The following is a 14,550-nucleotide window of genomic DNA, read 5'->3' on the forward strand; positions in this document are numbered from 1 at the left end:
TATCATCCCATGTTTGTCCATATAAATCCAATAAAGCAGCAGTTGAAAACCTTCAGTGGGTTGTGTTCAACCTATAGAGAACCCAAGAGTTTTCTATTCTAGTCCATCAAATCAGAAGAATCCTCCTTGGGGTTTGTCCAGCAGATGACTCCGTTCTCAATTTCTGAAGAGAGAGAGAAATTATAAAAGTTTGTGTCCATTCTTCCCTTAAGATTGTGCCAAAGATTTTGTTTGCACTGTTTAAATTAAGATAAAAGATAACATATATACTCTTTGCACTTAAATAAAAGAATGCAGTATTGTCTAGTGGTTATAGTACAGGACTGATCATCGAAAGTGCTGGATTCTATTTCTGACTCTCTTCCACTGACTTGATATGACAGTCACTTTGCCTCTGATTCAGCTTCCTCTCCTGTAAAACGAGATTACTGCTACTTACATTTGTAAAGGATCCTTGGATGGGAGACTTGTTATTAAATAAGTAATTTACAATTGATGTGTAAGGACCTATTTGCAATATTGGGCTGCTTTCTCACAGTTGCACAAACTAGTAAATTACATTGCCTTCTCACACACTAGCCCTGCTAAACTTTTTATTCCTTCCTTTACTTATAACTTTCAGTAGTAACATAAGTTACAATGAAGTTTTGACAGATGAACCTTTGGGCATTTGCTATAATTAATGGCATCTATCCTCTTGGCTCTCCATCTGAAGTTCTGATCCTCAGCACTTGACTTCCCTCTCCTTTCAATTTGTAGGCAAGTGAGCTCTTGAATATAGCCTTAAGACATGACAAGGCATGTTTTATTAGTCTACTTCATGCCTTTGGCCACCAGAGAGATTTATTAATCTTCAGCACATGCATAGGTTTTCCATCTCTAAAGTTTTATAAATATTAATAAAACATTCCCAGTTGTTCCTCAAGGTTGCTATTATAGGACTACTGCATTGTAGAACATTTAATACAAAAATAATGTAAATAGAATCTCTTGTTTTTGAGTAGATCTTTCCTAACAAACAAAGAGGGGAATAAGGAAAAATAGCAGAGATGATTGTGGGATTTTTTTGTTTTTGGCACTCAGTTTGCAAGTAAAAAGATGCCTTGTTTTGTTGCCAGGCCTGCCAGCTCCTTTTGAGATTTGAAAGTCAAGCTAGATTCTCTCATTCCTAAACATCATAGCACGGAATAAAGATTAAGCAGGTCAAATGTTGTCCTCTGTTAAATCGGCGTAACTCGATTCTCTTCATATTATACCCTCGGTGACACTTGCACAACCTCAGTACTGCCAATAGGTTTGCACATGTGTAATTGATTTGGTACATTAGTAATCAATTTTGTTGATCATGCACAAACAGGAACAGAATCCAGCTCTCCCTCTCGCTTAGCTGTGTTTATTGGCTTTGTAGGGCTAACAGGAGTAAAGTGCAGTTAAAAATTATTTTTTTCACTAAAGTCAGCAGATGTGATAGAAGGATCTGATCTACTGAATAAGAAGGTGTCTTTTTCAGAGAGTCAGTATTCAGAGACATGCACTTTACATTTTTGGACTTCTCTTTGTAAAATAGTTGTATTCCTGGCAGTACCTGAGCATTTCCTTACATGTATTCCCCACTTGGGTCTCACCTTGAATCTGAAGAGCATTCCCTCAAAATGTCTTAAAGTTAAGTCCATTAATTTAATTCCTTTCTATATTGCTATATTTAGATCAGGGGTTGGCAGCCTTTCAGAAGTGGTGTGCCAAGTCTTCATTTATTCACTCTAATTTAAGGTTTCGTGTGCCAGTAATACATTTTAATGTTCTTAGGTCTCTTTCTATAAGTCTATAATATATAACGAAACTATTGTTGTATGTAAAGTAATTAAGGTTTTTAAAATGTTTAAGAAGCTTCATTTAAAATTAAATAAAATGCAGATCCCCCTGGACCAGTGGCCAGGACCCAGGCAGTGTGAGTGCCACTGAAAACCAGCTCGCGTGCTGCCTTCGGCACCTGTGCCGTAGGTTGCCTACCCCTGATTTAGATGTTGTCATGCTGTTTTCTGATCTTCATCATTTTTGGCAGGAATTTGGGTAGGGGTAATGACATGCTAGCACAATACAAAGAAATATCTGAAGGGCTCAAAGGTGGGATTCCCTTGTGAGATGTTGCTGTATGTTTGAATCCTTTTAGATTATGTAGCAAGGATGGTTCTCTGAATGATAGTCTACTGCTCTACCAACATCCATATGTTGGTAGCTCACAGTTAAGTTTGTGGCCTACATAATTCTCTCAGGGGAGAAAAATGTGGGACACCAGTGTTAAGATCACCATTGTTGTTTCTGTTTGTCGTGTGTTTGCCTCTCCCTCTATCTTTCTTACTTGGGTTTGGCTCTTCTATCCAGTCCTCCTTCCCAATGAGTTTTATCTTTGCAGGTGGCTATATCTGTAAAGTGTTTCCCTGCTTGAGCACAATTTTGTGCTGGTGTTGGCTAATGGTTATTATGGAGAGAAAGTATGGCAAAAAGACAAGCTACACTGGCTGAACAAGTAACTCCACAAAGGCCTGCCTCTTGCATTCATCATAATAAACTACAGATGCTGAACCTAACAAAAACCCATGCCTTGAAATCAGTCCACAAAGGTGGAAGTGCTGAGCTGATGACCACAGCCACCCTGTCTAGACAGGTAAGAAGATGCTTTTTTTCAATGGCGCAAACTTAATTTGATTGAAATTCCACTTAACACCGAAGTAGGCACAGTTCAGTGCCTTTAGCTTGATTTTAGTAGGTCAACCTATGGAGACTCTGCACCCAATTCTTGCTTCTTTAATGGCTGTGAAATGGAAACTCATTAGGCAGGAAATTCTGAAGTGGGAGCTGATGTGGAGGAAGGGAGTTTGTGGGGTTCCAAGCCTTCCTGACTATAGTTGGAGCTACACTGGCACCTGATGGGACAAGAATAATCCAAGCTTCTATCTCTTTTTTTGTTCTGTTTCCAGTACATTTCCCCTCTCTGCCAACGTGGCACAGAGGAAAAAGAGGGACAGCATATCACATCCATCCACTAGTGCAATTCTAGGGGAAACGTAATGGTGCTAAAGTCTCTGTCACTTCTTGGAGCTCTCTAGTGAGGTTTGTGGGAGGGCAGGACTGTTGGGAGCACAAACGTTGTTTTTACCTCTTTCATGTTCTGTATAAGTGTACATACACGCTTATTCTCTTAAGTCTGTCTGGCTGTGGGTATGCTTAGGGACACTGTCAGTTTCCTCCCCCCTCTGAGCTCTAGGGTACAGACATGGAGACCCGCATGAAATACCCCTAAGCTTATTTTTACCAGTTTAGGTTAAAAACTCCCCAAGGCACAAATTCTCCCTTGTACCTTAGATTAGGTAATGCTGCCATCACCAAGTGATTAGACAAAATTTAGGGAAAGGACCACTTGGGAGTTCCTACTCCCCTCTAATATCCTTCCAAGCCCTACACGCCCTTTCCTGGGGAGGTTTGAGAAAAGATGAGCATAGACCAAGCATTTTTTTGGACAGTAAAAAAAAAAAAATCAGATTCTTAAAAAACCAGAACTTTATTAGAAAGAAAAAATGGTAAAAGAAGCACTTCTGTAGAATTAGAATGGAAAATAACCTCAAAGGGCAATTAGATTCAAAACACAGAGGATTTCCCTCTGGGCAAAACTTTAAAATTACAAAAAGAAAAGCAGGAATACATCTCCCTCTCAGCACAGAGAAAATCACAAGCCGAAATAAAAATAAACCAACACATTTCCTTACTAGTACTTACTAATTCTAATGGAGTTGGATTGCTTGCTTTCTTGATCTGTCTCCAGCAAGCACCCAGAACAGACAGACACAGAACAGACAAACAAAGCCTCTCCCCCCTACAGATTTGAAAGTATCTTGTCCCCTTATCGGTCCTTTTGGTCAGCTGCCAGCCCAGTTACCTGAACTTTTTAATGCTTTACAAGTAAAAAGGATTTTGTGCCTCTGGCCAGGAGGGATTTTATAGTACTGTATACAGGAAGGTTGTTACCCTTCCCTGTATATTTATGATAGACACAGACTTCTTTCAGATATGTTTATTGCCTTGTCTCAGTTCTCTTCCCTAGGCCGTATCCCACCACACAAGATAATGCAATGACACTTCACAGGACATCAACCCCATAGTAATGTACAGTCACAACAGAGGTGAGCTCCACCTCCTCCTATTTTGATAATCTTCACCCACTGAGTGATGCTATTACAAAACTCCCAACAATTGTGATAGTTCCCCTCTCTGTTGGAAAACTAGGCCACCTTCTCTCCTGGCTTAATTTCATTGACTTGTGAGGAGTTACACCAGCAAAGATTTAGGCCCCTGCCTGTCCTCCTTCCCTAGGTGAAATTCTCCCCACCAAGCATCTAGGCCTTCGCTGAGACAGAAGTGCAATTTGCTCTTTTTGTGCCAAGCAGAGTGAACTTGACATTTGCAGAATAATTTAGAATTAAAAATATAAACAAAATAATATAGTGTTTTGGACAATGTTTTGGAACAACAAAACTGATGTGATAGTTATAGGAAGAAAAGACATTCCTAAACTGTTTACAAGCATAAGGAGAGTAAATTACAAATGTGCACAGTAAAATCCACTATAGTTTGCATAAATGTTCATAGCAGTAATAGACTCTGAGACCCACAATACATCTGAAATTAGAATCTAGGAAGACAGCTAGAATCCTTCACTTAGGAGAGAAGCATCCCATGCACTGCTATAGACTAGAGACCGAGCAGCTAGGCAGCAGTTCTGCAGAAAAGGACCTAGGGGTTACAGTGGACAAGAAGCTGGATTTGAGTCAACAGTGTGCCCTTGTTGCCAAAAAAGCTAACAGCATTTTGGGCTGTATAAGTAACATTGCCAGCAGATTGAGGGATGTGATCATTTCCCTCAGTTTGACATGGTGAGGCCTCATCTGGAGTACTGTGTCCAGTTTTGGACCTTGCATTACAAGAAGGATGTGGAAAAATTGGAAGGACAAAAATGATTAGGGCAACAAAAATGATTAGGGGGCTGCAGCACAAGACTTATGAGGATAGGCTGAGGGAACTGGGATTATTTAGTCTGCAGAAGAGAAGAATGAGGGGGGATTTTATAGCAGCTTTCAACTACCTGAAAGGGGGTTCCAAAGCGGATGGATCTAGACTGTTCTCAGTGGTTGGCAGATGACAAAACAAGGAGTAATGGTCTCAAGTTGCAGTGGGGGAGGTTTAGGTTGGATATTAGGAAAAACGTTTTCACTAGGAGGGTGGTAAAGCATTGGAATGGGTTACCTAGGGAGATGGTGGAATCTCCTTCCTTAGAGGTTTTTAAGGTCAGGCTTGACAAAGCCCTGGCTGGGATGATTTAGTTGGGGATTAATCCTGCTTTGAGCAGGGGGTTGGACTAGATGATTTCCTAAGGTCCCTTTCAACCCCGATATTCTATGATTTTTGACAACTTCTTGCACAAATTAACAAATTGAGAAGTTTGTATCTAGTTTTTCTCATTTTATAATCTCTGTCACATGTAAAATCAGTAGGTAGTAAAAGAAAGTTCAAATATGGATGAATAGCAGCATTGGAAACTGGATTACCTTGTCTTTGCATGGACTAGTACTAGTTAAGGTTAGTTAAAGTGACTTGATGAATTCACAGCCAAGTTAGAGTTAGCTAGAGTTAACTTGCTAACCAGTGGCTTTTTATCTGTGCTACTGACTCATTCACTGCAGCTTAAGATCCCCCTTTTCTGGCTCTTCCAGAACCTTCTCCTAAGCTTCTAGCTGCACTTTTGCCCACATCTTCTGATCTACGTACACCCTGTCCGTGGCTCCATAAAGTTGCAAGATCTGCTCATTAACCTCCACCTGGCACTGGCCTAAATGGCCACGTAAAATACCAGGAGGAGGATACTGGATGAGGGGGTGCTCTGTGACTGAGACCTACCTCTGTTCCTCCCTTGGCTCATGCATCTGGGCAGAGGTCCTCTGGGCCGCATCTGCTGGCTCCTTACACACCTTTTGAGGAGCAGTGGGTGCTGTCCAAAGTTCTTTGCTCAGTGTCCCTTTCCTGATTCCTGGTTTTGTACTTGTGACACTCACTCCTGATCCTGTTATTCATTAGTTGTCCCCTGTAATTATTTGAACCCTGGTTCCAGTAGCATCTACTTCAGGGTAGGGGAAGGGTCTTCAGACACAGATTTCAATAGATGCAGCTTAAGATCTTTCTGTTTAAACAACTCATCACTTCTGGCAAATAGATACAGAAGTGGCACTTACCTCAATTATCTTTGATTTATTAATTTCAAAGGCTGCATGACAAACTTGCATATGCAGCGTACAATAACCAGACTAGGGCAGTAGTGCACATTGCTACGTCTATGTTTTCACTGCAAAAAGAGGTATGTTTTTACATCAAGATAACCAAGTCAATTTACACTCTGCTATTCTAATCTTGGGCCCCACATGGCTCTTATGAAACACTTTAAGCCTGACCTGCTACTTCAGTAGCTTGGGCATCTCTTGAGCAATCCATTTATTGATTTCAGTGTTGATTTTTCTGGAGGACTAGTAGACCAACATACTTACTCACTCTATTCTAAACCCAGTTTTAAACTTTAGAAAAATGTTCAATTGGAATTTTCAAAAACAAGTTCATTGATCTTCCTTCTCTTTAAGGGAAGTAGCAAACCTGGGTTCTACTTTCAAGTCTCCTGCAATCTGAAACATTGCTCAAGTCACTTAAACCATTCAGTTTTCCCACTTGTAGAATGGGGATCATACTGACCTAGCATTCAGGAGAGTTGTGAGGCTAAATTAATGTATGTAAAGTTTTTTAAAATCCTTCCTATAGAACAGTGTGAAGTATTATTGTTAAAGACACAACTTATTTGACCACACAATTGCCAATTGTTGTATGAGGTAGTGAGTGCTATCAGTTTCTGTGCTTTAGTAATGCCATGTAAATATAAATAAAAATATAAATGTGTAGAGAAAATTAATGTACAAAAATTAAATATAAAAATAAATACACACCCTCCTCCAAGCAGAACTTTTCACTCTGCTATTATTGATTTTACGTGGAGGTGTGCAAGTACTGTAGTAACTGGTGGCAATATAAAACCCTGAGATAGAAAGGTTAGAATCTCTAAACTGAGTAGCATATGTGCACCATATAGTATAGCTATGAATATGGTTCGTGGGGAATAAGTGGGATTGATCCTAGAAATTAATGGAAGTAATTTTGGAAAGGCTACTATCTATATTTTTGGGAGGAATTTGGAAAGTGGTGGTTTGACATATGAGAAGAGGTAAGAAGCAGGCAACTCCAGCCTTCCTATGCGGGGGAGGATACGTGACCCCCCCCCCCATGTGCTTCCTCTGTCCAGCAGCACCACCACCCCTCCATGCCCAGCTTGGGGCTGCCATGCTGTCTCTGCCCCACCAGAGTTACCTGCGGGGCTGTGTGTGTGGGGGGGTGTCCTTCTCCCAGGCTGGGAAGGTGGTCATAGCAGGAGCAGGCCACCCCTTCTGCTCTCTGCCCAGGCCTGGCTGCTGGGCACAGGAGCTGAGCACGCTGGAACCATGCTAGGGGGGAGAGGGGATGCCGGCATGCTCGGCCCCTGTCCCCAACTCAGTCGCCTCCCAGCCAGGCTCTCTCAGGCAGCAGCTGTGCTGTGCTGCAGAGAGCAGCCAGTGTGAAAAGTGGCTGCTCCTGGAGTCCTGCCCCTTTCACCGTGGGCCTGGGCCTGGCTGCCAGGGAAAGTGGCATATGGTGCCCGGGGGCAGATGCATCAGGAGGAGGACAGAGCCCCTCTCTCTTCCCCTCCATCCCCCACCCCCCTGGCATGCCAAGCAGCACTCTGTGGGGGCACTTGACCCTCCAAGTCCCTCCATGCCTCACCTATGGAACTTTCTACTATAAGGATAAGGGCTCGTCAGTGCTGGAGAGATGGAGCCTAATTCAAGGCTGGCCAAAAATACAGCTGGAACTCCCACAGGAGCGAAGAACTGTTACAAACCTCACCACAAACTGCAAGGTGCACTCTTAAACCTTCCTTTACTATAAACACAGAGCAGCGTGTACCTACAGAAAACAAACCCTACCCCCCACTCCCGCAGACGCAGGTGGAAATGGAAAATAAACTACATATAACAGCTGCAAGTCACGTCTCTTAGAGCCTGTCTTCACTGCAGTGTTAGCACAAAGCATCATTCGACGGTTGCACTAACCCCACTCCTGTGCATCCACACGCACCTCCAGCAGAGGTAACACTCAGCTCGCCGGCTGCTCGGGGAGCGCAGGCTGGAGCTGGAGTGCTGCTGAGGGTGGAGCTAGCAATGCAGTGGGGACGCAGCTACTCCGCTGCTCTCACTCGAGCGAGGGGAACCAGAGCCCGGGCTGCAGAGGCGAGATGCTCCAAACGCACCACGGGAAGGCGCTTGGACGCTGTGGTGATGCCAGCAGACTGTGACCCTGCACGGAACAGAGGGCACCTCACTGCGCCTAGGTAAGTCACAGGAAATCAGGAGTCCCGGCTCCTAGCCCTGGGCTTTAACTATCATCTCCAGCCTCCTTCAACGCTTCCCGGCCACCCACCATCTCCGCAGCGGCAGCCGGAAAACTACAATACCCAGAATGCATTTCTGCCGTGCGCATGCGTGCAGACCATTGTGACTCTGTTAACTGGTTACCGCTGCTCTCAAGCAAACCTGAAGACAGCGGTATTTCCAAGGTACGCCCTCCTTTCATCATCAGTGATATTCCTGTCAGCCAATCGGCGGGCGAGAAGCTCGGTAGCCGTCAAATCAGCGTCCAGCGTGACTGCAGATGGGCGGTGCTCTCAGAGATGGCAGGCTAGTTGGCGCACGGAGCGGGGGGGCGTGTATTGCGACGGTAGCGAGACCAGTCGGGTCCGGCGGGGACTGCAGCAGGCATGGGAGAGGCGGCAGAGAAGGGGTTAAGCCTGCTGGGGCGGGGCACGGGCCCCGTAGTACCCCACTAGCACTCCTTGCCCCACGGCACTAGTCACCCCGCCCGGCGGGCTCCCTCCCAGCCTGCCAGTCACCATAGAGACCGCACGCGATGGGCAGCCGGCTGAGGCGGGCCCCGCGGCGCTAGCCCCGACTGCAGCTGAGGGGCCGCAGGCGTTAACCCGGCCCCCCGCCGTCTGACTCCCCATCGGGGAGGAGCCGCCGCCGCCGCCGGCTCGGCCGCGTTCCAGGTGAGAGCCGCCCGCGAGGCTCAGATGGTCTAGACCTGCCCCCCGCCGGGCCCCGCCGCCTTACTATTGTGTTGTTGTTATTTATGGCTGGTCCTTTGTCTCCACGCTGGGGACGGGGGACCAGGGCGGGTGGGATGCCAGGGGAGCTAGAAATATCCAGGCATTATTCGCCGGCGCATCCCGCAGCGCAGTGGTTCCCAAATGTTTGTATTGGTGACCCCTTTCACACAGCAAGCTGCTGAGTGCGACCCCCCCCCCCCTTATAAATTAACCACTTTTTAAAATATTTGACACCATTGTAAATGCTGGCTGCAAAGCGGGGTTTGGAGTGGAGGCTGACAGCTCGTGACCCCCCATGTAATAATCTCATGACCCCCTGAGGGGTCCTGACCCCCAATTTGAGAACCCCTGCTTTAGTAGATGGTGACGGGGGCTGGAAAACGAGTGGGACCATTCGAGATTGGCCGTGCCGGAGCTAGGGGAGAATTGTTAACAGGCACACACAAATTACGGGTAATCACCGATGACATAAGGGTAGTGAGCGCTAAGGGGCAAGGGAGGAGCCTTCCGGGCTACAGCAAGATAAGATCCCCTTGCTAGATAATTTCCCGATTGGTTGCAGATGGACTGCTAGTGACGAATGGGTTTTTGCTGCATGAAAGCACTTTGGGTCGTTTGGATGAGAGGTGCTGTTATGTATTGTAAGACGATTATTAGTGAAATCTTAATTATGGTGTAATGCTGCAGGCATAAAAGGTGCACAGAAGCTTTGGCATGCTACAGGACATTCTGAAAGATATTGTCATTACTATACAACATAGATTGTCTAGATTGGAGGGGGAGAATAGTTATTCCTTTATTTGATATAAAGTCACCAGGTACTGGAGTCCTCCCAGCAGCTTTACTCTCCACCATGGCCTTTCTACTCTGAAGTTAAATTTATAGGCACATGATTATGCTTTTTAGTTTCTCTTACTAGAAGAGGATATACAGTATTATTAGCAGATATTTGTCACTTAATGTTGAAACAGCCAAGTTTATAATAGATTTTGGCTGTTTCCTTTTCTTACGCAAATATGCTATGGACGTGTGTATTACATACATATATGGGCAAGGATGGATGGAGAATCTGTCTGGTGTCTGTCACATTAAGCACTGGAGACATTAACAACAGTTTCATCGATACATGACTACAGATATGAGATATGCCTCGGTAGGCCACAGTTGTAACAAATAAACAAACAAACCTAATATGGCAAGGACCTTTTAAAAATGCAATTTTATCTGCCACTGGTAGTATTTAAGGATGTAACAAAATATATTATTTCTGAATGTATAGATGAGGGTTGAAAGCTATGTTACAGCATCCTTGCACTTCTGTTACCATGAGAGCAAAAGCAGTGAGAGGACAAAGATTGGTATGGAATTTCTAACCTTGACGGTATATGCTGTGGAAATAGGGAACACTCTTTAGTGTAGACAGGGATGGACTTACAAATTCTAATCAGCTATTGTATGCCAATTGGAAGAACAAAAGAAGTGGCATGTTTCTAGCTTTACATCTTCTATACAGTGTATAGTATTTATGATGAAGGTGAAAGGAAATGTGTGAAATGGATTATAGTGAAGACATTTCTTATGCAGACAGTGTACATGGAGAAACAATATTTAAAATTAACAAGCTGCTTTTATTTTAAATGAGAGAAATTTATTAAGTGCCTTGATACATTTGTTGCTATATACATTTTTTAATATTAACAAATGAGGTCCTGTAAAACCTCAGAATGAGTGGAGATTCTGAAGTTGAGCGGTGAAGTTGCATTATCAGAATAATAATTTAAAGCCAATAAGATATATTGATTATTGGGGTGGGAGATGCAAAGAACATTGTACTGCTTATTGTTTAGTTTAGTATCTCTTAAATATAATTAGCATTGAAAAGAGAGAATGAATTCCATGTTGCAGGTCTGCCAAAAGCTTAGTTTTTGTTATAAATCCTCTGTAAGCAATGCTGTGTCTTTGTTGGAGTGTATCTGGGTGTGTGTTAATTCATTTTTGCTACAGTACTTGAGAGAACAAGAGGTTAAAGGTGATATGGTCCTGCAATTTTTTTCTGTGTCCGCAGTAGCATTGACTCTCAACAGTGAAATGTGGGACAAATGTATTCAATATTCTGTGTAGCTCAGTACAAAATCTTTTCACCTCTTGACAATGACTTCTCAGGATTATACAGTGAAATGCCCTAGTAATATATTTGAGTAAGCAAAGTACTAAGTCTTAAAGTTAAAGTGTTATTCCAGAGGTAGTCTTGTTAACATCAGTTTGATTTGCAAAGGATGAACAAAGTGATTTGTGATGTGTATAAAAAAGTGACTATGTACTTCTTGCTAATGCTTTTTATTTGGCTTTCATAAAGTTATTTTTGGCACAGTATATCTAAATACTGTGTACAATGGAAATGTATTACTAGCTTTCTTCAGAAAACATTTCCATTTTTATTTTTATTTGCTTCAGATCTGCTACTGTGTACTTGGTAGCCACTGTGTCTTTAACCTCTTTGTGGTATTTTGGAAGCAGTAGGGAAATTCAGACTGATGGCAAATGTGTGAGTGGAAGTCCATGAGACATTAATCAGGTCTGATGGAGTTATATAGTACTGCATGTTGCATTTTCTGTTAAATTGTAACGTGCAGTTTTCAGGCCACAGAGGTTTATATGTATACTAAAATAAAAGTTGAATTGTTTCTAAAAGGAAAACACTTTTTTTTTATCCATAACCATATTTTAACTTTTATTGCAAGAAAATTATAGAGAGCCCTGATACAGCCAGTTATTTTTGTATATACAATATTGTACATCAAGTTGGAATGTACAATCAACAACATTCTTTTTATATCTCCTGTTAAACTAAGACCTGATCCTACTATAAGAATACACTGACAATTCTAAAGCTGGTCTTCTATATAGTTTCTCTGTATTCCCATTTTCTGCATCATTGTCACCTTCTGCTCTCTTAAACCACTATTCAAAACTGTAGAATCTGGCTAAAGGGACAGAGAGACAGCTGCATGTTCAATTTAAGACAATACTATTCTTTGCAATCTCAGAGGAATGCCTGGTATATGGACCAGCCAGCCACTGTTTCCCCTCCCCTTTCCACCTCTTGAAACACCCTCTCCTCCAGTGACAGATAAGCCAGGAACCTAACAGACCGTTCAAAATTTATCATGTTTAGTAGACAATGTACTAATCATACAAGAGTTAAAGTTTGCAGAATCAGTTTACTACAAATTGCACACTAAAATAGCCAAGAAGTGTAGATTATGCTTTGGTTAAAAATGACTTGCCATCAACCAGACAATGTATTGATTTGTTCTTGGCATTAGTGGTGAAAGAGATTTGTTCATCAGATTAAAATAAAATATATATATTTACCTCTTTTGACTTGTTAGAATATTAACATAGGAATTAAATATCTGATTTATCTTTCATAATTTTTGTATCTATTACATTTCACTCAGTTTAGAAAGTGAAACTAGACAGAATAATATAATTTCTTATGCACCCACCCTGTTCTTTATTGGTTGGACTGTGTATGCTACAGGACAACATTTAACAAAGGTCTTCATTGAAAATCTTGAACACCACATAATGTAAATAGTGTTTTTTAAAGCAAAATTTAGGCCTAGACACTTTTTTGCACCATGCCTTGTGATGCCCCTACATATCCCTTCTCTCAAAACATCACCCAGCCTTTTACTTGGTCTAAGTTTATAATCAAAACCTTCAGGATGTTGTGTTTTGTTTTTTAATTGTCAGATTTCTCCAACTTTTGATATATGTATACTCTCCATTTGACAGCTTCTTCCACCCCGTTTATTACAAATTTGTGGTATGTGCTGAATCCCATTACATTTTTCATCCTGAGCTAGGTATGGAGTGCGGTATGCTCATAAGAATACAATACATATTGTTATGACTGAGCTGGATGAAGCCTTGTTATGGGCTGAGTTAAAAAAACTCAGTGAGGTTGATGTGTTTGAATGCACACACCAGTTGGCATAACTGTTGGGAGAAGTTAATCACAAACCCCCAACTAAAAAGGAGTTTTAGGCTAGGTGAGTCGAGGGGCTTTTGTTTGAGTATTGTTTTGGGGTAAAGTGTGTGGGGGAGGAAAGTTTAAGAGGTTTGGGACCGTAAATTAAGAAACTATTCTTGTGTTTCTGGTTCCTCCTGCATTTGGAGAAGTAGGACTTTGCACATTGCTTGTAAATAAACAAGATTGCATCGAAGAAAATATGGGACTCTATTGTCAATTTCTGCCCCCAGTTAGAATATTCCCATGGCCTTGAACTTTGATGAGCTGCTACAGTTCAAAAGGGACAACACTACTAATGATATTTGATGTTGAGATCTCCTATTCTCACATTATATCTGATTCTGAATAATGAGTTCTGGAATCACAGAATGATGGATGCCAGAAAATGGTATAACTTATCCAGGGCAGTTGGATTGTTCTGGGTCTTAAACATGGATTTAATTTTTTTTTTAAATAACCTACTCTACTTTTTAAATAGCATTGGTGACTTTTGTGAGGAGTTTGTCTATTTATTATATTTAATATATCCTCTTAGATGTGAACCTGTTTACTTATATGATTATCACCACCGAATCACGTTACCTTGTTTGCCATGTGATAGTCTTCTCCTGAGCATGTTCTCTCTGCAGTAGAAATTCAGTTCATGCCGGTTTTGGCATCCTCCTTTCTGCATAATGCTTTCAAAATGGTGAAAAATTTATTAAGATTACTTGTGATTTTTGCTGGTGGAGCACTCATTGCTATAGGTAACTTTAGAAATTATAAAATGCTGTACTACTATTAGGGTTGTGTCATCATTATGCAAACACTTTTTTTTAAACTGATTCACTATCCCATAAAAACGACCTTAGATTTTTTTTTAAATTTACAAATGAAAAAAACTCTGTTCAGTCTCTTTTTTAAGTCAAAACCTTTATTTCTTTTAGCCTTTTTACTTTTGACTTTTAAAATATGTTGTTCTGTGATACATAGGGGCTTACCAGATTCACGACCATAGGAAACGAGTCCTGGACCTTGAAATCTTGTCTCCCCCTGTGAAGTCTGGTCTTTTGTGTGCTTTTACCTTGTACTATACAGCTGTCATGGGGGAAATAAGCGTTTCTCAGATCGGGGGTCCTGACTCAAAAGGGAGTTGGGGGGAGGGGTGTCTCAAAATTATTTTAACGGAGGCGCGATATTGCGACTGTTACTTCTGCTCTGCCTTCAGAGCTGGGCAGCTAGAGAG

At 42.0% G+C, this 14,550-nt stretch overlaps 1 protein-coding gene across 5 annotated transcripts in view; it reads left to right on the plus strand.

The window, feature by feature from the left end:
* Window positions 1-7,876: 7,876 nt before the first annotated feature.
* The window catches only part of TTBK2 (tau tubulin kinase 2), a 202,933-nt gene continuing 196,259 nt past the window's right edge, over window positions 7,877-14,550 (plus strand). For 2 of the 5 annotated variants that reach the window (XM_050956635.1, XM_050956639.1), the window contains exon 1: window positions 8,675-8,737. The gene's annotated coding sequence lies outside the window, so the exon portion shown is untranslated. Of the gene's footprint in view, window positions 8,513-8,674; window positions 8,738-8,908; window positions 9,227-14,550 lie in introns of those variants that run through there. The other 3 variants (XM_050956637.1, XM_050956638.1, XM_050956636.1) reach the window with 3 other exon arrangements.

This window comes from Gopherus flavomarginatus, chromosome 5 (genome assembly GCF_025201925.1).
Source record: "Gopherus flavomarginatus isolate rGopFla2 chromosome 5, rGopFla2.mat.asm, whole genome shotgun sequence".
NCBI lineage: Eukaryota > Metazoa > Chordata > Testudines > Testudinidae > Gopherus > Gopherus flavomarginatus.